The 23854-nt window shown below is 54.3% G+C and overlaps 1 long non-coding RNA gene across 15 annotated transcripts; it reads right to left on the bottom strand.

Moving 5' to 3' along the window:
- Nucleotides 1-235: 235 nt before the first annotated feature.
- LOC147979039 (uncharacterized) lies at nucleotides 236-19473 on the bottom strand. 15 transcript variants are annotated; one of them, XR_015618479.1, is made up of 7 exons: nucleotides 19319-19473; nucleotides 18153-18462; nucleotides 16850-16898; nucleotides 15984-16546; nucleotides 1096-1145; nucleotides 662-901; nucleotides 236-572 (listed from the first exon to the last, which is right to left on the bottom strand). It is a non-coding gene; the product is annotated as an uncharacterized LOC147979039 (long non-coding RNA). The 15 variants fall into 15 exon arrangements; XR_015618477.1 differs by having other exon boundaries at nucleotides 16981-18462; XR_015618480.1 differs by having other exon boundaries at nucleotides 15984-16060; nucleotides 16217-16317; nucleotides 16420-18462.
- Between the last annotated feature and the right edge of the window lie 4381 nt (nucleotides 19474-23854).

A 23854-nucleotide genomic window follows, 5' to 3' on the forward strand; every position in this document is an offset into this window, starting at 1 on the left:
TAATTGTAGTCCTTCAATTCTTTTGCAAAAAATCACCAATTCAAACGGTCTCGGAGAGTCTATCTTCCATATTTTAAAAATATCAGGACCTCATCTTTGTCTTTATAGTTAATGGTGTGTTTCGTATATTTATGAAAGGATTATATGAATGTACTAACATCAATTTAATGCCACAGAAAGGACCATAGAAGCACATGCTTCAGAAGCAAAAAATAATAATATCTAGATACATTGGTAGAGACTAATACTATATTGCACAATTCCGGGTCATAAATTGAAATATTGCTCACGGATCAGTGTGTGTGGTCTCTTACTCTGCTTGATCCATAGGTAAATTTTATAAAGAAATGAGCTACAAGTAGAAGTTCATAATCAACTCAATTTCTCCAAAGAAAAAGGTAACCTAGACTATCTGTACTTCTTGCCCTGGCACATCAACATTGGTCTTCTCCGAAAAAATTTCTTGACTATGTATTTGCTTGTAGGGGTACATCGTCATTGGCCTTCCCCGGCGGCTGCAGCTTATAAAACCACATGTCCGGCAACCAACTTTTTTGCTCTTGGTGTTGCACCTGATCATGTGGCGGCGAAGGACTTGTGAGAAGGATTGCATATAGTTACCAAAAGGATTTGTGGGAGTAGAGACGAAACAATTACCCACCATCAAGATAAAAACTACCTCTTGTGACGTTAGTTTCTACTTTGTATGGGCACATGATGCCCTATTAGGTGAAACGGCGGAGGCATGCCAGCGCTTGGACTGCTCATTCATGTAGTGGAAAACATGGAAACAGGCGCAATTAAAACCGATCAGTGTGAGTATCATGTTGCTAGATGCAAGTAGTCGATTGCTTCGACTGATCCATCAAGTCTGGTAGCTTTCCAGTGTGGATTCTGAATGCTGGCGATGGAAGAAATACATCATCAGAAAGCGTGGAATTGAAAACGAAATACAAAATGACATACTACTACTGAGGAAAGGAAATGACCCAAGAAAAGCATTTTTGGAAGGCATCTACTAATATGAATACTTACAATGAACTAATATGACAAAATAGTTGGATTAAGACAGAGCCAGAGAGCGCGCTTGTCTACCTTACATGTCCAGTAATCTACGAACACCAATCTTACAATGTCGGCACCTCCTGTATATTTGTGGTCCCATTTTCAGATAATTAACACACAAAGAAACTCTTATTATTGAAACATTAACAAAGCGAAATATACATATGAATCAACAAATGTATTTTTCCACCTAATTGATCGACCATGCATTAGAGCATTGACCACACCAGGACAGTACTATCGGATTTCGGGTTCCGGTAGACCCTTAAAGTTCGAACTCTGGGGTGCGCGCGAAGATTACGTCTTCTACCTCTCCGTCTCGCAAGGACCTAAACTGCTGAAAAAACTGCGCAAGAGACACAAGGTTTATACTGGTTCGGGCCACCGTTGTGGTGTAATACCCTACTTCAGTGTGTGGTGGGTGGATTGCCTCTTGGGGCTGATGATGATGAACAATACAAGAAAGAACAGCCTCGCGAGGGTCTGTTCTTGGCTGGGGCAATGAACTGCTGGGAGGAGTTCAGCCACCTTTCTCTCTCTTTATATATATGCTTCCAACTTCTCTATCGAGCCTCCCCTTCCTTTTTTCCAACCCATCACACCTTTGCTATGTGGGCGGCTGGTCCTATTTATAGAGGCCCTGATCCTCTTCCCAAATATTGAGCGGGAAGGGAGCCAACAACGGCGAGCTAATTTGAAGGAGGACAGCAAGTATCAGCTATCCTGACAAAAGTAGTCTTCGCCTGCACAAAGCTCTGGTGATGACGCCGTCTTGGGCTCCACGGTGACCTCCGTCTCGTAGTCCTCCTGGTCTTGGTCTCGTTGCACCAAAATGGCAACCTTTGCCTGATGTCTCGATACTCCGCGGCAGCGCTTGTTCCCTTTGCACCAAAGAGGAAAGGAGGACGCTGCGCGGGCTGGCACCCGCCTGGCGCCCTGAGTCGTCATGGCTTGCGTCACGGGCACCTCGCGAGGTACCCCGCCTTGATTTCTCCGCCTCCTCGTGAGCCAGCCTGACGAGGCCGCGCCTGAGGAAGCTCCACGTCGTCCGCCCCGCGAAGCTTGGCCCCTCGTGAGGGTCTTGAGTCTTGTGTTGATGAAGATGGGCTGTGCTGGGCCCCCTTTGAGCCACGCCGCAGGCCGCAGGCAGGCAAGTCTGGGGACCCCCGTTCCCAGAACGCCGATAGTAGCCCCCGAGCCCAAGGCGCGCCCGGACTTGGCCGTGCTGAGAGGCGAAAGAGCAAGGGCGAAGCGCCGCGGGCCCTAACAGCCTGCGGCCTTGGGCGCCGCGTGGCGGTCGATTGAACGTGGGCGTCTCCGCTTCCCCACGGCGCCTCGGTGATCGCGCGGGTTGGACAAGTCCCTGCATGCAAATCGTGTCATGATTACCTGCGGTCGTGGAGGCCGGCGGTTGGCCTTCGCAGACATGGAGAAGAAGGCTCGTGCTTCGCTGAAGATGCTCTACGCCAGTGGCCTGGAGAGCCCGCTGGCCGGCGCCGAGGACGGCCCCGCCAAGCTGCTTCCCTTCCTGATTCATGCTCTTGAGGATGTCACCCTTGGCCTTGGCCCCACGGCCGAGGCCGAGGCGCGTGTCCTGTCTTCCGCTGCGCTGACGCGGGTCTTCACCCACATCTACCTTCGCGACCCCAGCGCCGACCTCGACAGCCTGTTGGAGCCAGTAAGCGGCGAGGGTGTTGCCGCCGCTGCCGAGGCCGTGAAGGGTCGCGCGGAGGCTCTGCTGGGGAAGTTCCGAGCCTTCAGTACCAAGTCGAAGCAGGATGCTGCCGGTCCTGCTGCTCCATGAGGCGGGGCCACCCACGCTGCTCTACCGCCGTCGAGTGACTCCGCTACTGCTCCTGTCCTGCTTTTAATTCCTGCACATGCATCATGCCTCGGGGAGGCGTTTAAACTCGCATTTGGTATTGAGACGACAGTATGGACTGTAATATTTGCTTTTAAATTCCTTGGATTTTATGCTTTTCTTCCCTACTTGCTTGTGTTCTACGCCGGCAGAGCCCGGCCCCACGCGTACCTCACCCAGCATTAGCCCCGACCGGAAACCAGGACGGAACCAAAGGAGTGAGGGGCTACGGAGACAGTTAGGCTCCTGAGTCGCGATGCTCAGGAGTCCCCCTTGGCGCACGAACAACAAGTAGGGAGGTGTGATGTAGGTAGATCTTCCGTTTTACGTCTGCAGAGCCCGACTCCGCGCGTACCTCACACAGCATTAGCCCCGACCGGAAATCAGGACGGGACCAAAGGAGTGAGGGGCTATGGAGCCAGTTAGGCTCCTGAGTCATGATGCTCAGGAGTCCCCCTTGACGCGCAAACAGCAAGTGATGAGGTGAGATGCAAGTGGGACCACCGTTCTACGTCTGCAGAGCCCGGCCCCGCGCGTGCCTCACCCAGCACTAGCCTTTCGGAACTAGGGAGTGAGGGGCTACGAGACCAGTTAGGCGCCTGAGTCACGATGCTCAGGGGTCCCCCTTGACGCTCAAACGGCCTTCATACCTTGGCTCCGCTCGGGGAGAGACGCGCGGCGAACCAGGCCCGAGGGGCCTGGCTGGGCGGCGTACGTCTGGGCGTGACCCAGGCGCAGCCCCCGTGCCCAGCCCCCTCGCGCGGCGCTCCCGAGGGGAGGCGTTGCGATGAGGCTAGACACTGAGCTCAGGGCTCCCTGAGGTTGATGCGGCCCGGGGGCCACCCTCAGTTGTTTATCACCAGCGCGGAGCATAGCGCTTCCGCATGTGTACGGGCATAGCCGCTCCTCGGCAGTGTCGTCAGCCAGCGCGGAGCATGGTGCTTCCACTGGTACGTGGGAGGGGGCTCCCCTCCGGAAGGAGCCCCCGGGGCGTGTACAGCCCCGCCCTGACACGTGGCCGGCACGGTAGGGCTAGGTGAGGTGTATCTGGGCACCCGTGAGCCAGCGCGGGACTCACGGGGCCCTACCTCTAGGCGGGTTGCGCCTGACACTGGGCCTTATCTTGTGCTGTGTTCCCGCAAATTTGGTTAGATGCCGGCACTCTACGTCCTCGGGTCCCGGCCCTCGAGCTTGTCTCAGCCGTCGCTGGTATGCTAGGTCGCGATGCCATGGACATGGCCAGAGGGTGAGGGCTGGAGAGCCAGTAAGAGCCCTGAGTCGCGATGCTCAGGTACCCCCTTTAACGTGCAAGTGGTTGACATGGAGAAGAAGAGGTGCCGTGGACAGGCATCAAGTAATCAAGCATGACAGGCAAATGCATAGCCGGAAATAAACGCAAGGGAGATACATGCCGCTGGGCCTGGCCCGAGCGACTTGGGGATGATACAGCCCGAGGGGCGCCCCCAACAAAGCAAGCTATCGACATGAAATAAAAGGGATACATACCGCAGGGACGGACCCACGCGGCCTGGGAACGATGCAGCCCTGGGAGGGCGCTCCCAGCTGGAAATGAAACTTATAAGATGTCACCTGAAGGTGTCGAGGGCGAAGGGGTGTTGGTGCAGCAGACTCGGTGGGCTGCGGAAGCCGATCCTCACGAGCCCCCAGGCCCAGGGGCCTCGGGTGGCTCCGGAGGCACTGGTAGCTCTTCGCGAATCATCTCCATCTCCGCCAAGGCTGCGGATCGCCTGTCTTCTTGAGCCTCCATGATGCCCCTCATGAGGCGCTGACACGTTGCAACCGCGCTCGGCAAGCCGTAAGGCATGCGAACGTAGCTGTGGGGCGGACCCCCGCAGCGCCCCACTCGCGAGGGCCAGAGGCGCTCCATCGTAGCGACTTGGTTGAGCCCTGGTACGTCGATGCAGACGCGCAGCCTACCATCCCCTCCTGGATGGGGAGCCACAGCCGGTAGACGGCGGCAACCTCTCATGATTCTTGATTCCTGTAGTTCTTGAATGGCCTTGTCGACGAACTCCTGCGGGTCTGACCTTCCTTGCCCTGCTCCTTCTTGAGGGAAACGTGCTTCGTGACACGCCTCCACGTGGTGCCCAAGCGCCTCCCTCGTGACCTTGGCCAGGTCGGTGACCCTCCAGGGGAGAGCCCCCGAGCCCTGCCTGAGGAGGGCGCCGGGCGCGCTTTCCTATGCGATGGAAGGAGGTTCCCCCTGGGCAGATGCGGGCCCTGAGGGGCCCGCCTCCCGAGGAGCTGGTCCGGACGATGTCTTCCTCTTGGGGGTGGTCTCGGGAAGCCTCCTGCTTCCGCGATCCGGGTCTTCCAATGATGCGGCCTGAAAGGCTCGCTCCAGGGAACACACCGCATCCTTCTCTTCACAGGGCACCGTGATGACTCCGCCACTTCCTGGCATCTTGAGGACGTTGTAGCCATGGTGAGTTACGGCCATGAACTTGGCCAGCGCTGGGTACCCGAGGATGGCGTTGTACGGCAGGCGGATGTGGGCGACGTCAAAGTCGATGAGCTCGGTGCGGTAGTTGTTGCGTGCCCCGAAGGTGACAGGGAGGCAAACCTGCCCAATCGGGACCATGGAGCCGTCGGTGACTCCGGAGAAGGGCTTGGTTGGCTGAAGCTGGTCGTAGGGCACTTGGAGATTGTTGAACGTTTCCACGGACAGGACATTGAGCCCTGCCCCACCGTCGATGAGGGTCCTGGTAACCAGTACATTGCTGATGACTAGGGAGCAAAGCATCGGGAGGACCCCGGCTGTGGCTGCGCACTTGAGTTGATCCGCTGAGCTAAATGTGATGGAGCAGGCCGACCACCTGAGAGGGCGCGTTGCTTCAAGCCTGGGGAGGACTGCATTCACTTCGCGGGCAAACTGCTTGAAGATGCGTTGTGAGGCTGGGGCTTGAGCTCCGCCCAGGATGCAGGCGATTGCGCGTGACTCCTGGAAGCCCCCAGCCCCTTCGTCTCTATGGGGGTCCCCGTTTCTCCTTGGCTGAGGCGGCAGTGGAGGGAGGCCTGCGTTGCCCTGTGGGCGATCCTCACGAGGCTGATCCCTCCAGTCCCCCTCGCGAGGCAGGTCTCGCCAGCGATCCTCGCGGGGTTGATCGCGCCATCCTTGGCGCGGGTCGCGGTCTTCCCAGCGTCCTGCGTTTCTTCCTCCTCCTCGGCCGTAGCCCCGATCGGCGCGTTCGGGACGACGGCCGATCCTTCTCGCACGGCGCGGAGTTCTTAGCATTCGTTGGTGTTGTGGGTGTGGAGGTCGTGGTACACACAGTACCGGCCGCCCCTGGAGGACTCGGGCAGATCTTTGCCCCGCTTGGTGTCTGGTTCTGCCGCGAGCACGGCAGCCCCCTTGCGCTTCACGTCCTTGGCCTTGGGCTTCTTCTCTTCTGGGTCTGCGACAGGCAGCTCGAGGAGGGAGAGGCGTCCCTCCTCAGCCCTGGCGCACTTGGTCGCCAAGTTGAACAGCTCCAGGGAGGTGCACAGGTCTTCATGCATCGACAGCTCCTCCTTCATCTTGACGTCGCGCACACCATCGAAGAAGGCCGAGATGATGGCCTCCTCGAACACCTTGGGGATCTTGAGGCGCGCGCTGTTGAAGCGCTGGATGTACTTTTGCAGGGTCTTTCCGGGTTGTTGCTTGATGCGGCGCATGTCGCTCACGGCGGGTGGTCGGTCGCGAGTGCCTTGGAAGTTGGCGATGAAGCGGGTGCGCATCTGGTCCCAGGAAGAGATCGTGCCTGGAGCCAGATTCAGGAGCCAGGTGCGAGCTCCTTCCTTGAGCGCCATGGGGAACCAGTTCGCCATGACCTTCTCGTCCCCGCTGGCAGCTTCGATGCCCAGCTCATAGAGCTGGAGGAACTCTGTAGGGTCAGTCATGCCGTCGTAACGAGGAGGCAGGTCTAGCTTGAACTTGCCGGGCCACGCGACGCTACGCAGCTCGGTGGTGTAGGCACGGCAGCCTGCGGTGGCCACGAAAGGCTTCGGCTGGTGGAGAGCTCGGTCTTGAGGGTCCCCACGCGCTGCAGCTAGGAGCAGTGCGGGGTCTTGGCGTGCCGGAGCAGGGAGCGCCCGGGCAGCTCCTTGCGGGCGAGGGACTTCTTGGCAGCTCCGTTCTTGCTGCGCTGGCACCTGACAGAGCGGGTTCCGCCCAGGGGCCACGCGCCATGGAGCCATGGCGTCTTCTTGGAGAGGAGGCGGCTGGTACGCCCCCGGAGCTTCGTTGCCCGCACGGGGCAGGGTGCGGCGCGGCGGAACGGACGGCGTGGGAGAGCCCCCCGCGGCGCGGACGAGCTCGGCGACGCGGTCGAGCCACTCTTCGTAGACGTCGTCGACGGGACGGTAGCGCAGGAGCTCGTTTGCCGTGATGAGCGCAGGTCGAGCCTCCAAGGATGCGCGGAGCGCGCGGGACGAAGAACCGGCTGGTGTGAGCGATGGAGTAGCGGTGCGGCCGTCTTGCCGCACGGATGGATGCTGAGACGACGCTTGCTGCTCGCCCCCCGCCGGGCCGGTGGCGGCGTTGATGGCAGGTGACGGGGAACGATGAGGACGTCCGCCGATGGGCGCCGTCTGGGCGACGCGGGAAGCGATGGCGGCCCGACACTCGACGCAGGCCCGACGAGCGTCGGACATGGACGCGACGGTCGGAGGAGAACGGTGCGGTACAAGACGAACTCCGGCGCACCCCTACCTGGCGCGCCAAATGTCGGATTTCGGGTTCCGACAGACCCTTAAGGTTCAAACTCTGGGGTGCGCGCGAAGATTACGTCTTCTACCTCTCCGTCTCGCAAGGACCTAAACTACTGAAAGAACTGCGCAAGAGACACAAGGTTTATACTGGTTCGGGCCACCGTTGTGGTGTAATACCCTACTTCAGTGTGTGGTGGGTGGATTGCCTCTTGGGGCTGAAGATGATGAATAATACAAGGAAGAACAGCCTCGCGAGGGTCTGCTCTTGGTTGGAGCAATGAACTGCTGGAAGGAGTTCAGCCACCTTTCTCTCTCTCTCTATACTTCCAACCTCTCTATCGAGCCTCCCTTTCCTTTTTCCCTTTCCTTTTTTCCTTCCTCCAACACTCACCCCTTTGCTCTGTGGGCGGCTGGTCCTATTTATAAAGGCCCTGATTCTCTTCCCAAATATTGAGCGGGAAGGGAGCCAACAATGGCGGGCTAATTTGAAGGGGGACAGCAAGTATCAGCTATCCTGACAAAAGTAGTCTTCGCCTGCACAAAGCTCTGGTGATGACGCCGTCTTGGGCTTCACGGTGACCTCCGTCTCGTAGTCCTCCTGGTCTTGGTCTCGTTGCACCGAAATGGCAACCTTTGCCTGATGCCTCGGTACTCCGCGGCTGCGCTTGTTCCCTTTGCACCAAAGAGGAAAGGAGGACGCTGCGCGGGCTGGCACCCGCCTGACGCCCTGAGTCGTCATGGCTTGCATCACGGGCACCTCGCGAGGTACCCCGCCTTGATTTCTCCGCCTCCTCGTGAGCCAGCCTGACGAGGCCGCGCCTGAGGAAGCTCCACGTCGTCCGCTCCGCGAGGCTTGGCCTCTTACGAGGGTCTTGAGTCTTGTGTTGATGAAGATGGGCCGTGCTGGGCCCCCTTTGATCCACGACGCAGGCCGCAGGCAGGCAAGTCTGGGGACCCCCGTTCCTAGAATGCCGACAGCGGCCTTGGGCGCTGCATGGCGGTTGATTGGACGTGGGCGGCACTGTTTCCCACGCCCCCTTATTCTGCGCCCTGCTAGGCGGACTTGTAGTTGTACACAGCCGCTCCCCTTCCTGTTACTCGAGCGTCCCCTGTTCTTCCTCCCTTCGAACGCCAGCTCCCGCTTCCAATCCAATCTCGAATCTTCCCCCTCCTTCCCATCACCATGGCTTCGACGAAGGAGAGAGGGAAGAAACCCATGCCTCCGTCTTGTGTGCCACCATCGGTGGCCCCCGCCGTCGGCCGGCCGACCATACTCGATCGAGAGTGCCTGGGCAAGGTCAGCTTGGCTCTGGCCACCATCTTCAATGAGTGCGGAGGACGACGGCCTGGCCCGCGCCCCACTTCTCCATCGACAGGATAGCTACCGAGGTCCCATGTTTTGACGACGCCCTGTGGGCGGGTCTGGTTCCCCCCTTTTCCAATTTCTTCAATGCCGTACTCTCCCATTATCAGATCCACATGATGCACCTAAGTCCTGAGTCCATCACCCTCTTTTCGGTCTTCGCCTTCGTTTGCGAAGCCATGGTGGGTATCCCTCCTTCAGTTGCCTTGCTGCGCCACTTCTTCTCGCTGCATCTCGTCGACCCTACCCAATGCTGGGCGTGCGTGAGCTTCACTGCCGAGCCTGAGACTGCGGCCTCTGGGATTGACTTCAAGCTCCCCCTGCCCGCGGTTGGGTTCCGCGAGCGGTGGTTGTATGTGGACGTGGGGGTGCCCAGCCCCCTGCTATTGGAGCCGACCTCGCCTGCTGTCCCCAATTCGGGTTGGGGCCAGGAGACGCTCGACAGCCCCCGGCTCGTCTTCGTCTGGCGCCGCTTCACGCTCCTGAGGAAGCTTGGCGTGACAGCGCCCAAGGTGATGAAGGAGTTTCTGTTATGCCGTGTTGCTCCCCTTCAACGCCACTCTCGCCGGATGTGGGCCTTCCGTGGGCGCGAGGATAGCATGAGGCTCCAGGAAGAGGACCTGGCTCCTGAGGTGCTGAAGTCGACGCTCTTGACCTTGGCCGGGGACCCCAACCCCGGCAGCGTCCGGCAAGGAGGGGTCCTGCTGTATCTCTGCCAGAGTAGGGTCGACTTCGTGAAGCAGATGCCCGTCTTTGATGAGTGGGGGCTGCGCCCCGCCGGCCCCCAGGGACCTCGTGAGAATCCAGTAGTGGTGACTGCCCTTCCAATCGGCTAAAGCGACTCCTCCTCAAGTGGCGGAGCAGGGGGCAGGAGGCGCCGGAGGCCGAGGGGCTCCCGATGAGGTGACAGCGTCGGGTGATGCTCTCGAGGGGACAGCTCCTGGGACCCGTGCCGCTGAGGCTGAGGGTGGCAAGCAGCCGCTCCCAGCGCCCGGGGATGAGGCCTCGGAGGCCCCAGCCGCGTCTTCTGCCGAGGTGCTGGGCGGCACGCGCCAGGCAGACGCCCCTGACGCGGATCGCTCTGATGCTCCGTCTTTGTCGCAGGTTGATCCTTACGCTCTTCTCTTGGGCCGCTTCCGCGTGGACTTTGAGGCCCTCCGGAGGAAAAGGGAGGCCCTGGGTGATGACTTCCCTTGTCGCGTGCTGAAGCGCAGGAAGTACTTCACCACTGACGAGTGAGTCTTCTCCCTTTCTGGCTCCTGATCCTCTTGTTGCTTTCACTGATCCTTGCTCCGCAGGCCCCTTCCGGCCGAGCTCGCGAAAGTAGCCGAGGTGCCGCCTCCTTTGGCTTCGCCCCCTCTACCGTCCTCAAGTGCTCCGAGCAGCTCTGCCCTTGTGGTGATGGCGATTGAAGGGGAGGACCATCCCGAGGTGCACCGCGGCCCTTCATTCCCCCCGATTTTCCTTCGCGGGCCCTCTCGAGGCATAGCCAGCCTGCCGTGGGCTTCTCATCTGGTCGCGGGTTGCGACTGGTTGAGGCGCCCCCGCGCCCTTCATCTGGAGACAGGCTGGCTCCAGGATGGACTTCTGGTGCGGCGCGCCCGGCCGTCGCGAGGGTGGCAGCCCCCAGCCCCCTGCCCGGAGGGGGAACGATGATTCATGGCCCCCGGCGCGTGCTTGGGGCAGATGATGGTGTGGAAGACGTGCTCGAGCGCGCCCGGGAGCGCCGCGCTCGCCGCCGAGGGTTCCTTCGAAGGGCGACTGACGCGGTGAACCTGCTTGGGGAGGAACTTGCTGACGAAGACGCGCGCCTGGAGGCCGAGGGCCTGCGCCTGGCTGCAGGGAGGCGCGAGCTGGAGGCCGCCATCGCCCTCGCGCGCCATCAGCGTGATCTTGACGATGAAGAGGCGAAGGCGTCGCTAGAGGCCTCTCGGGTGGCCCGATCCCAGGCTGCCGAGGAGGCCCGGAGAGCTGACCGACGGCAAGAGGCGGCGGAGGAGCAGGCTCGGGAGCTCCTGGCCTGGTGCCACTCACTAGAGGAGCAAGTGGAGCTGCGCGAGTCGGCCCTTGCGTCGATGCGGGTGGCCTCTGGCGACCCAGCTGAGCTCCAGAAGCGTGAAGAAGCGTTGACACTGGAAGCTGCCGAACGCACCCGCGAGTACAAGCGGCTGGAGACGAGGGAGCGCTTGGTGACACAAGCAGAGGACGATGTCGCCGCACGAGAAGCTCGTGTCTTGGAAGAGGTCAGACGTCGGGTGGCGATGGCGCGCCAAGACCTCGAGCGCGAGATCGAGGGGAGGCTGGAGTTGATCCGGGTCGAAACTGAAGGGAGGACCGCAGCCTTGAGAGTCAAGCGGGAGGAGGCGACGCGGCTGGCCGACGCCTCCCGGGCCGCTCTTGAGATAGCGCAAGGGGAGTTAACCGCCTCCCAGGCCGAGATGCTCCGTCTTCGTCAGAGGGTGGAGGAGGCTGAGGACGTCACGCACCAGAACGCGGATGAGATATGTCAGCGGCAGGTCCTGGAGCACGTGCACGGCCCCATGCTCGCCACGCTCCGGGAGAGAGCTAGCGCAGCCTTGGGCAACATCTGCGAGGCGGCTGTTGGCGAGCTGCACACAGCCAACTATGCTGGCAACCTTCAGTTCTTCACCGCCGTGGTGACGCAGCTGGAGGCGCGGTCGGCCAGGGCTGACAGGTTGGTGGAAGAGAGGAGCCGCGCCCTGCTCGGGCGCGCCTTTTCCCGTGTCTTCAGTAATCTTCTGAACATGGATTCCCACTTCGATTTTGACGCCGTCATCGCCCCGGTTCCCCAGGCCGTCCGAGGCGATCTGGCGCACTGGGTGGAAGACAACGTGGACGCCCTTGTCAGGGCCTTCGCTTCGGACGATGACGACGTGATCGTGGCTGCTGACGAGGGCGGTGCGGCGAACGGCCCTGACGCCGCTGGTGGCGATGCAGACAACGATGGCGAGTTCGGCGACGCCAGCGACGGCTCGGGAGGTGCTTCCGAGGACGCATTGGAGGATTGGTCCGACTGAGTGTGTATCACTCCTGTCTTTTTATCCTGCATGAATAAAACTCAGGTTTTTGACCTGATGGTTGTGAGAGCATTTTGGGAGGGGAAGCCCCTCATGTAAAACCTGTGTTCATCGTATTGGTAATTGTCATATTGCACGAGCGCCCGCGCCTAGTGGTTGGCTGGTTTACCTTTGTTTCGCGCAAGCCCCGAAGTAGCCTGTGGGAGGGCGTGACGTCTTGGGTGTTCTTTAGTTGAATCCGTAGGATATGAGAGTGTCGCCGGCGGGGAGCTTCACAGGCGTTGGCCTTTTTCACAGACTCCGGGCCTTTTCCCAAATGCGACGGCTTCACGGGCATTTGCCTTCTTCACAGGCCCTGGGCCTTTTCCTGAACGCGACAGCTTCACAGGCATTTGCCTTCTTCACATGCTCTGGGCCTTTTCCTGAACGCGACAGCTTCACAGGCGTTTGCCTTCTTCACAGGCTCTCTGGGCCTTTTCCAAAATACGACGGCTTCACAGGCATTTGCCTTCTTCACAGGCCCTGGGCCTTTTCCTGAACGCGACAGCTTCACAGGCATTTGCCTTCTTCACAGGCTCTAGGCCTTTTCCTGAACGCGACAGCTTCACAGGCGTTTGACTTCTTCACAGGCTCTGGGCCTTTTCCAAAACGCAATAGCTTCACAGGCACTTGCCTTGCTTCACAGACTCTAGGCCTTTTTCAAAACGCAATAGCTTCACAGGCACTTGCCTTGCTTCACAGGCTCTGGGCCTTTTCCAAAACGCAATAGCTTCACAGGCACTTGCCTTGCTTCACAGGCTCTGGACCTTTTCCAAAACGCAATAGCTTCACAGGCACTTGCCTTGCTTCACAGGCTCTGGGCCTTTTCCAAAACGCAATAGCTTCACAGGCACTTGCCTTGCTTCACAGGCTCTGGGCCTTTTCCAAACAGGACAACCTCCACAGGCACCCGAGAATCCTCCCGAGAGGGAGCAACAGCGGCAGTTTGGGTTGCGCACGAGCCAGGCCTGACCCGACTCACGAGGGGCTCGCGAGGGGAGGCAGGTGTGGCGAAGCGGTAACCAGAACGCGAGAAATGGCTCGAACGAGAATAATCACCCCTTCTCCGAACACACGCAAATCTCAAATTCGAATCCAACTTAAATCCAGTGGGGGAAAAGATACAGCCAAAGGGAAAGGCAATGAAAGCAGACAAAAGGCCGCGTCCGGCACCTAATCTAGTCTTGAGCGTCTTCTCACCAGCGTGGAGCTAAGTGCTGTCCACTGGGCGTGGGAGGGAACCCCAGGGCCTGAGGCCGGCACCCCTGAGACTCCGGGGCGTGTACAGCCCCACTCATTATTACGTGAGAGTGTCACGGGGCGGCGAGCTTCACAGGCACCGGACCTTCTTCACAGGTACTGGCATTGCTTCATATCGCCAGACGAGGGCCCCGCCTTGCGCCACACTCTAGTGCCATCAGCAACGACCGAAACCCAGGACGCCGCCCGATGGGATAGAGCGGTCGCCAGCGGTTCCCCCTGACGACCACGGGTCCTCCGCCAGGGGCAGGCCCTGAGGCACCTCCCCAGCGGAGGGCCTACCTCCTGAGGACACCTTGCTCCGAACGCCGCGGTGGTGATGTCGGATCTCGGCCCCTCTCCTGCAGCCCCCTGCGCCCTCCTCCCGAGGAGTAGGAGACTGTGGGAGCGGGGCAGCTGCTTGCTGCGGCTACCTGCACCTCCTGCGATCCATGGTTAGCGTATACCTGCTCCTGAAGAATTAGCGGTGCCCGATAATCGTTGCCTCCAGCGTGGCCAGTGGGACCGTTCCGGGGCTCCTGGAAAGGCTCGGCTTCTAGTGCCTCGTCCCCCCAGCTTGGGCTGAGGAGCGAGCCTTGTCCGTTCTCGTGGGGGTGTCCTTGGTCCATCATGAGGGGCACGTATTCCTCCGGCGCTGTCATCCCGAATGCCACGCCGTAATGCCCCGCATGCCACGCGGTCCCGCCTGTCACGCCCACTGCGGGGTGGCAGCGCGGCCGCCCACTGGGGCCGCGGGTCGCGTTGAGTCCTTCGCGAGCCGGGGGCGGGGGCAGCTCCGCCGCCGGTCCGGTGCTGACAGCTTCGCGGGCGTCGAAGTAGCCTTGGAGCCCGCGGGCGCGCGCGGAGCCCCCGCGCGGGTCGCCCTGGGCTTGAGATGGGAGCTGGGTGGAGAAGGGGTGAGCCCCCGAGGCGGCGAAGCCCAGGAGCCCCGCCACTCGCTCCAGCAGCACATCGTGGCCGCCCTCGAGCAGCCTGCACCGCAGCAGCTCTCGGGCCACCGTGAGCGCTGCCCTCGAGTTCGCCTGCTCCCGGCGAGTGTATGGTGTCGTGGTCGCGGCGTGATTGGAGACCCTTACTGCCGACCGTGCCTGCCGCGGTTAAGAGTTGTCGAAGTCTGTCCGCGTCGCCCGCGGCCCGCAGCGCCCTGCGGACCGCGAGCTGCCTGGGGCACGGGGTCGCCCGAGGCGGGCGGTTCCGCGCGGGCGGGCCACGCAGCCCATGGGTCAGGGTTGCCCTCCTGGTCGCCGGGCATGGTGATGACGACGCGACGGGGCATGGAGTGGTGGAAGACGAATTTCGGCGCACCCCTACCTGGCGCGCCAAATGTCGAATTTCGGTTCCGGCAGACCCTTAAGGTTCGAACTCTGGGGTGCGCGCGAAGATTACGTCTTCTACCTCTCCGTCTCGCAAGGACCTAAACTACTGAAAGAACTGCGCAAGAGACACAAGGTTTATACTGGTTCGGGCCACCGTTGTGGTGTAATACCCTACTCCAGTGTGTGGTGGGTGGATTGCCTCTTGGGGCTGATGATGATGAACAATATAAGGAAGAACAGCCTTGCGAGGGTCTGTTATTGGCTGGGGCAATGAACTGCTGGGAGGAGTTCAGCCACTTTTCTCTCTCTCTCTCTATGCTTCCAACTTCTCTATCGAGCCTCCCCTTCCTTTTTTCCAACCCATCACACCTTTGCTCTGTGGGCGGCTGGTCCTATTTATAGAGGCCCTGGTCCTCTTCTCAAATATTGAGCGGGAAGGGAGCCAACAACGACGGGCTAATTTGAAGGAAGACAGCAAGTATCAGCTATCCTGACAAAAGTAGTCTTCGCCTGCACAAAGCTCTGGTGATGACGCCGTCTTGGGCTCCACGGTGACCTCCGTCTCGTAGTCCTCCTGGTCTTGGTCTCGTTGCACCGAAATGGCAACCTTTGCCTGATGCCTCGGTACTCTGCGGCTGCGCTTGCTCCCTTTGCACCAAAGAGGAAAGAAGGACACTGCGCGGGCTGACACCCGCCTGGCGCCCTGAGTCGTCATGGCTTGCGTCACAGGCACCTCGCGAGGTACCCCGCCTTGATTTCTCCGCCTCCTCGTGAGCCAGCCTGACGAGGCCGCGCCTGAGGAAGCTCCACGTCGTCCGCCCCGCGAGGCTTGGCCCCTCGCAAGGGTCTTGAGTCTTGTGTTGGTGAAGATGGGCCGTGCCGGGCCTCCTTTGAGCCACGCCGCAGACCGCAGGCAGGCAAGTCTAGGGACCCCCGTTTCCAGAACGCCGACAAGTACTTATGGTTCCAATGTACTGGACAATTAATTCAACTATATATGTACTATTGAACAACTGTTTCGTTGTGTATCTACCTTGAGCTATCCAGTAATCTACAAAAGCAGATCTGATTCTTTCGGTGCCTCTTACATGACCAACGAAAGTGTCTGCTCGACTTCATATAGGTCGAAAATAGTGAGTTTCTTCATGTGGAGAGGGTACTTGTTATAGAGATATAGATAATGACAGAAACACCATGGTGTAACACAGTCATATAGACATATATACTATTATTTTTGCCCAGAATAGAGATATAGGCTATTATAGATAAATCAGAGTGGAACACAAATGCAACTGACGCGTGATCTAATTAAATAAAAAATGAATGCGTACATGTTCCATGCATATTATGGTTGCATGCAAGCCATTATGAGCACAACTCTTCTATTTAGTTGATTGATTGGTCTCCCCTGCATGGGCAATGTGTAAGAAAACAAAGGATTAATCCAATGATTAAATAAATTTGGAGACAATTAATATTATACATAGAGGAATCAGAAGACATTATTAGTTACCAATACCTAGAGCTTGCTTTCAGCCGTGATGGCATGAAGCGATTTTCTTACCTGGTGTGTACGGACAACTGAAGCCCATACACAACATCGTTCGGAACCACGGTAGTTGATGATTTTTGGCGGAAGATAGGTCAACTTTTTGTAGATTACTCCTATTTGCAGATTAGTGAATAGGTCAAGGCAGATCAAACTCATGGAGAAGGAGGATAGGCAGATCAAACTCATGAAGAAGGGAGGACATGTCAAGGGCATACAGATCGGACATGGCAGGCGCATATAGATTGGACATGGCGGCCACAGGAGGATGTATAGCCTGCAGCTTTCTTTCCCTTTTTTCACAAGGAGTTCTCTTTCTGTTTTTTCTAGTGCCCTTTTTCCCGGCTGCAATAGCAGGCAACCTTTGATTGATTTTGTTTATGCACATATGTATGGTAGGAAAATAGTAATGGCATAGGTGGGTAATTTTCTTTCATTTGTAACGTTAATAGGTAATTGTTGAGATCTATTGGCTGTGGTTTCCCAAGTTATTAAATTAATGCTAGATGTTTCTATTTTTTGTTATAATTTCTAAGGTATTTTCTTTTTTCTAGTTAACCCATCATTTACTTTTTATATTAAATAGATGAGCTCTGCTAAAGGTCATTTATGTATTAATTTGCTACATCAAGGTTCCAAATAACTCACATGGTGCATCCACTTTCTTTTCCCAAATAAATCAAGGGCTCTTCCAAGGCTGTTTAAACAGTAAAATATATATCAAATAAAAAATCCTTTAAAGCTATATAATATATACATACAAAAGAGTATTTACTTACTAATACTCTGAGCTGAAGAAACTTTTTAGCATCGTGTCACTTGTTTAGAGGGAGAATACTTGAAAAGAGTGAGAGAATACACACTACTACATATAAGACAAACATCTAGATGACACACCTATGAGGCTGTGATAACCATTGTTTGCAACTACATCACACCAACATTCAATGGGGTCATGTACATGTATTTTAGATATTAGATGAATTTAAGGTGCAGCTAAAAGAGTACAAAAAAATAATATTGTGAAGAAAATGCTATGGAAAACATTATTACTGATGCAGCTATGATGGCCAATGTTATTAACTACACCTCTAAGAATAGTCTTGTTAACAAATTAATATGAAGATAGTACTACACAAACATCTCACTGATTTCCTGCAAATAATGGTCACTGAAATTCATGTGCCATGTCTCAGACACAAGAATCGGAAACCACAACTTTAAGCTAAGTGCTTTTGTTAAGCCTCTGGAGCTCCTCATGGTAGTAAACAACCTAGTATGAAAGCCAAATCCTTCTATGTTTTATAACTCAAATCATCACATGTCTACTTTTTGCCCCACAAGTAAAATTCTACAGCTCCTCTAGGTGGCAAGGAACCTAGGGAACAACCGAATTAGTACATTCATTCTTTTCTAATTCATATCGAACGGGCAATCTTGGACATCATGAGTTCAAAGAACATCAGAGAGAATACAAAATCTCTAGATACTAAGAAAATTTAGGTGACCGCAGAAACATGTTTGCACTCTCACTTGGACCTCCACCTCATCTTGAATCCTGGAACCTAACATGGTGGGTGTAACACTACTGCGAATCCAACTAACAAAAGATTCGGGACCCCTTCTCTATCATTTCGGTTATTACAGACTATATACTTTCCTACCATTAAAGACATAATAAATTTTAATGTCCAGGCGCATAGCTGCAGCAACTATAGAATGTTATACAGGTCCGTGAGTGAAATTAACTCAAAGGTATACATATAAACATGGGTTTTATTTGATGAACAATCATTGATTTGGCACCTTGGTTTTCAGTAGGCTAGTGTCCAAAAGCTTATCTAACATGCATATCACCGGCAACAAAATTCTTGCACTGAAATCACGATCATAATGGCATAATTTTTTGCACACTCTAGCATTATTGTAACACCAGCGGACACATACTTACCAAATGCCGAATCAATATAGTGACACACTGGAACATGGTTTCTAATCTTATTTTGCTCCATCTCCCACTGTTGCCTCCATTTGTACGTACTCCACATATCACATAACTCCTTCGGCTGCAGCTGTACGTGTGTTGTTACCTATGCTGCACAGTAGGACTGATTTGGCTAGGACCTGAAGCCGAGTTACATGTACCTCTGTGCACAAGGTAGGTTAATTGATCGTTCAGGAAGATTCAAGAAACAAAACCTTGGGATTTTTTGTAGCAGAAGTCGGCGGCGACCGTCATCAATCAGTTTGCTCCTGGAGTCCTGGTCCGCGTGTGGTTCAATTAGGAAGCATAAGGACTATATAAATTTTGCAGTGAAGCTCTACTCATGTGGAAATTAGATAAGAATTTTTTTCTTTTTTTGCAAAGTGCACCGCACACAGATCACATTGAGATTTCTTCATTGAACTACATTTAGTCACTCAGCTACAAGCAAGTAGAGAAGCACTTCTCATGTGGAAATTAAGTAGTATTTTAGATAAATTTGTAGCTGGTCATGAGAGTAATTATATTAGTTCCTTGAATAACCTAATAATGTATTGAAATTCTAAAGCTTGAAGTTACACCAACCTATATGTATCAAAACAAAGATATTCAGAAAAATAATTAAGCTGTCATTGATTTCAAGGTGACCACTAAATATGGTGCTTTGAAGAAACCGTAATGAGCAGGACCATAACTCACTATTATATAGGTTTGTTTCCTGAAAATGCAACTTTCAGTTACACTTGAACAAATATTTTTTTTGTTCTGAATGAACGGCGATTCATGTACCGCTTCCTTGGAGCTCCACATTAGGGATCCTCACAACTGATTGGCAACATATATAAAAAGAACAAAACACAGTCATATTCAGCAAGCGGCTAGTGAGAGTTGTACATCTGTAGTTCATTCATAGTTATCTACAACCAATCTGTAATTTATCTTCAATCTAAATGGTTTTCTATGAAACTAAGTTACTCAATCAATCTTTGAACATCCTATGTTGGAAATTGAGATGGGATGGGAAAATCTTGATAGAAGTAATGGGGACAATGGACAGTAACCAATCTACATCCTAGGGTTTGGGGAGGGGCGTCATATCAATGGGATGTGGAAGAAGGGAGTCGCCGGTGTACCTGGTCGTCTTCTTCGGTCTCCGGTGATAGCCTTCGTCGACGGCGTTCCTGGCCTGGGTTACGGTTGTGGTTGTCCCCGGTCGCCTCCCTGGCTCCCTCTGTTTCACGTTTGAGAGAAAGAAGAGATGGAAAAGATTGAGCGAATAGCTATGAGGTGTGGGGGTTGTTTTTTTAACTTAAAACTAATAATCCTTTTCTTTAGCGGGCATCATTTTTTTTTCTTAATGAGAGAGGAGAGATCTTACACGAAAACTATGTTGCCTTGGTAATATTTTAACGTGGGCGAGATTTTTTAGTAGATGACGTAGGTGAGATAACTTATCAAGGGCAATGCTGGGTAATTTCTTTACCTTCTAATCCATTGGCTATGGTCGCCTAATCAGTTTAAATTCATGGCTAGATGTTTCTAATATTTTTAACGTGGGCGAGACTTTTTTAGTAGATGACGTGGGTGAGATAATTTATCAAGGGAAATGGTGGGTAATTTCTTTACCTTTTAATCCATTGGCTATGGTTGTCTAATCAGTTTAAATTGATGGCTAGATGTTTCTAATTATTGTAGGATTTTCTAGACTAATTCTCTTTTTTCTAGTTATCTCGTTAAGCGTTTTTTATATATAATAGACAAGGAAATGTAAAATAATAATTTTATTATTGCCTCTAGGGTATATTTCCTTCACTAACGTGTTTCCGAGCCATGGTATTTGTGATTCCTCTTTCGTGGCAATTATATCAAAACGCTGCTAAGGCCTCTACGCCGCAGCAATCTGGGATTTTTTTATAGACAAGAATCTCAACCAGAACTGCCACACGGTCTCCTTTGGTTTTTGTACGACAAAAGCCAAATTCCAGACGTCGATTGGCCCTGAGTTATTGGGGGAAGTATGCGACATGGCGGTGGGTTGGAGAGAAATTTTAATCCTGGGCCAATATGACATCGGCTTCGCATGAAGATCCTCCTGAGGTTGACTTAATGTTATCCTTGGGGCAGACCGTGCGGCCATGTTGACTGTGTTATAGTAGTGAGTCTTCAGATCTGAGCTCCAGGTTGGGTCCGAACACATGTGATCTTTATCCCATGGCGGGTGTGAAACCAGCTCTTGGGTGGTGATCACTTGAGAGTCCTCGGCCAGATCTAAAGTCATGGCGGAAGATCCTATCACGAGATCTGTTTCATCGAATAAATGTCTTGATAGAGGGTAGGAGTTTTGAAGTTCTCCTACATGGGCCAATGTCGGAGCTATATCCGGTAGATCTTAGGTAGGGGGTTGAGGGAGTCCTAGATTGGGGGGTCCTCGGGCTGCTGGCCTAACTCTCATGGGCCGGACAGGAGGGCCGCACTATGAACTACTAGAAGACCGAACTATTGGGAGACTTCGTATCCGTGCAGGAAGCCTTTGGTGCCTTGGTGTGTCCTCCAAGTCAAGATAAGAAGAATCGACATGTTTATTCCTTCCTTGTAACTGACCATGTGTAAGCCTAATACCCCTGGTGTCTATATAAATCAGAGGGTTTAGTCCTTAGAGGCTAGAACAACAACCATCATCCTACTCGCCTAGGGATTTAGTTCATCTGATCTTGTGGTAGATCGACTCTGTAATCCTCATATACACTTCAATATAATCAAGCAAGACGTAGGGTTTTACCTCTTAGAGAGGGCCCGAACCTGGGAAAATATCGTGTCCTTTGTCCCTTGTCCCTCTTAGAGAGTTCCCCTGTTGGATCACTGAAGGATCGATGGCTCGCCTGATCATCGGAGATGGAATCAATATCGGGGACGTTTTCATCCCCAGATAGCTTTTCGCGTTCGGCAGCATCATTTTGCACGCCAACTCGACCGGTCATCTTGACCTGGTCGATGGTTTCGCCCCTCAGTATCAAATCAGGTTTGGTAACCTAGAATATGTCGCTGATGCTTGGGGTGATCTGATCTTCACCGGCTTTTCGACCTCGTCTAAGGTGCCTACGGACCCTAAAGCATCGACTTTTGGACATCTTCCTGATCCGATCTCTGGATCGGCTCTCACCTCGCACCCGGCTTCGAGCCTAGATATGACCATCGCGTCTGAAGACCGGGTGTCAACCCCGGCTAGACTCTCCCTCCTTACGACGAACCCGGCTTTGAGCCTTGACATAAGTTTGGCATCCGAAGACCAGGAGTCGACCTTGGCTGGACTCACCCCTCGCCTCACCATCACACTGGAGGTCGACTCTGAAGAAACCTCATGCTCTGACCCGGCTAGTCTCGCCCTGATTAACGAGGCACTAGACCGGAGCCAGATGATGACTATCTTGGATGACCCATCCTTGGCTTATGCTCAACAGGGCCTTGAGGCGGGCCATAGGGAATTTTACGTCCCACCCACCACCCACTTAGTAGCCACTATCAAGGACTTAACCGACATGCTAGACTACGCCTCTAAGGAGACCGACGACATGGACGACCACAGCTGATACATCCATTTTGCATCATCTTTACCTATTGTTATGTATAATGTTTTTATGCATAATAATGCTTTTTAGAGTCTTTCTAATGCCTTTTCTCTCATAATATGCAAGGTTCACACAAAGAGGGAGAATTCCGATAGCTGGAAATCTGGACCTGAAAAAGCTACATCAGGCCTATTCTGCACAACTCCAAATGAGCTGAAACTTCACGGAGAATTTTTATGGAATATATAAGAATTATTGGAGCAAATAAGTACTATAGGGGGCCCACCAGGTGGGCACAACCCACCTAGGCGCTCTAGGCAGCCCAGGCGTGCCCTGGTGGGTAATGCCCTCCTCAGCCCACCTTCGGTTCCCATCTTCTGGTATATAAGTCATTTTGACCTAGAAAAAATAAAGATAGGACTTTCGGGACGGAGCGCCGCCATCTCGAGGCGGAACTTGGGCAGGAGCAGTTTTGCCCTCCAATGGAGCGATTCCACCGGGGAATGATGTCGCCCGGTTTTTCCCCCAAAGAGGAAGGGATGATGCAGCACATCGGCGGTAGGTATTTCCCTCAGATATGAAACCAAGGTTATCGAACCAATAGGAGAACCAAGTGTGACGCCCCGATTTGACCGTACACTAATCATACACGCAAACGTGTACGATTAAGATCAGGGACTCACGGGAAGATATCACAACGCAACTCTACAAATAAAATAAGTCATACAAGCATCATATTACAAGCCAGGGGCCTCGAGGGCTTGAATACAAGAGCTCGATCATAGACGAGTCAGCGGAAGCAACAATATCCGAGTACAGACATAAGTTAAACAAGTTTGCCTTAAGACGGCTAGCATAAACTGGGATACATATCGAAAGAGGCGCAAGCCTCCTGCCTGGGATCCTCCTAAACTACTCCTGGTCGTCGTCAGCGGGCTGCACGTAGTAGTAGGCACCTCCATTGTAGTAGGAGTCATCGTCGATGGTGGCGTCTGGCTCCTGGGCTCCATCGTCTGGTCGCAGCAATCGGAAATAGAAAGGGGAAAGGGGGAGCAAAGCAACCGTGAGTACTCATCCAAAGTACTCGCAAGCAAGGAGCTACACTACATATGTATGCATTGGTATCAAATGGAAAAGGGGTAACGTATGTGGACTGAACTGCATAATGCCAGAATAAGAGGGGGATAGCTAGTCCTGTCGAAGACTACACTTCTGGCAACCTCCATCTTGCAGCAGAAGAAGAGAGTAGATAGTAAGTTCACCAAGTAGCATCGCATAGCATAATCCTACCCAGCGATCCTCCCCTCGTCGCCCTGTTAGAGAGCGATCACCGGGTTGTATCGGGCACTTGGAAGGGTGTGTTTTATTAAGTATCCGATTATAGTTGTCATAAGGTCAAGGTACAACTCCAAGTCGTCCTGTTACCGAAGATCACGGCTATTCGAATAGATTAACTTCCCTGCAGGGGTGCACCACATTTCCCAACACGCTCGATCCCCTTTGTCCGGACACACTTGTCTGGGTCATGCCCGGCCTCGGAAGATCAACACGTCGCAGCCCTACCTAGGCACAACAGAGAGGTCAACACGTCGGTCTAAATCCTATGTGCGCAGGGGTCTGGGCCTATCGCCCATTGCACACCTGCACGTTGCGTACGCGGCCGGTGAGCAGACCTAGCCTCCCTTATACAAGAGCAGGCGTTCCAGTCCAACCTGGTGCGCGCCGCTCAGTCGCTGACGTCACGAAGGCTTCGGCTGATACCACGACGTCGAGTGCCCATAACTGTCCCCGCGTAGTTGGTTAGTGCGTATAGGCTAGTAGCCAGACTCAGATCAAATACCCAGATCTCGTTAACCGTGTTATTTTGAAGTAACCGCGAACGCCGACCAGGGCCAGGCCCACCTCTCTCCTAGGTGGTCTCCGCCTGCCCTGTCGCTCCGCCTCAAAGTAACAGTCGGGGGCCGTTGGGAACCTAGGCCCACCACTACCTGGGTGGAACCACCTACCCCTCCAGCCCCCAACATCAGAATCACTTGTGGGTACTCAACGAGCCGGCCCGACTTTAGTCACAACATGTATAGCATGTATGTATAGTATATACCC

This window comes from Triticum urartu, chromosome 3A (assembly GCF_056163025.1).
Source record: "Triticum urartu cultivar PI428250 chromosome 3A, HENAU_Tu73, whole genome shotgun sequence".
NCBI lineage: Eukaryota > Viridiplantae > Streptophyta > Magnoliopsida > Poales > Poaceae > Triticum > Triticum urartu.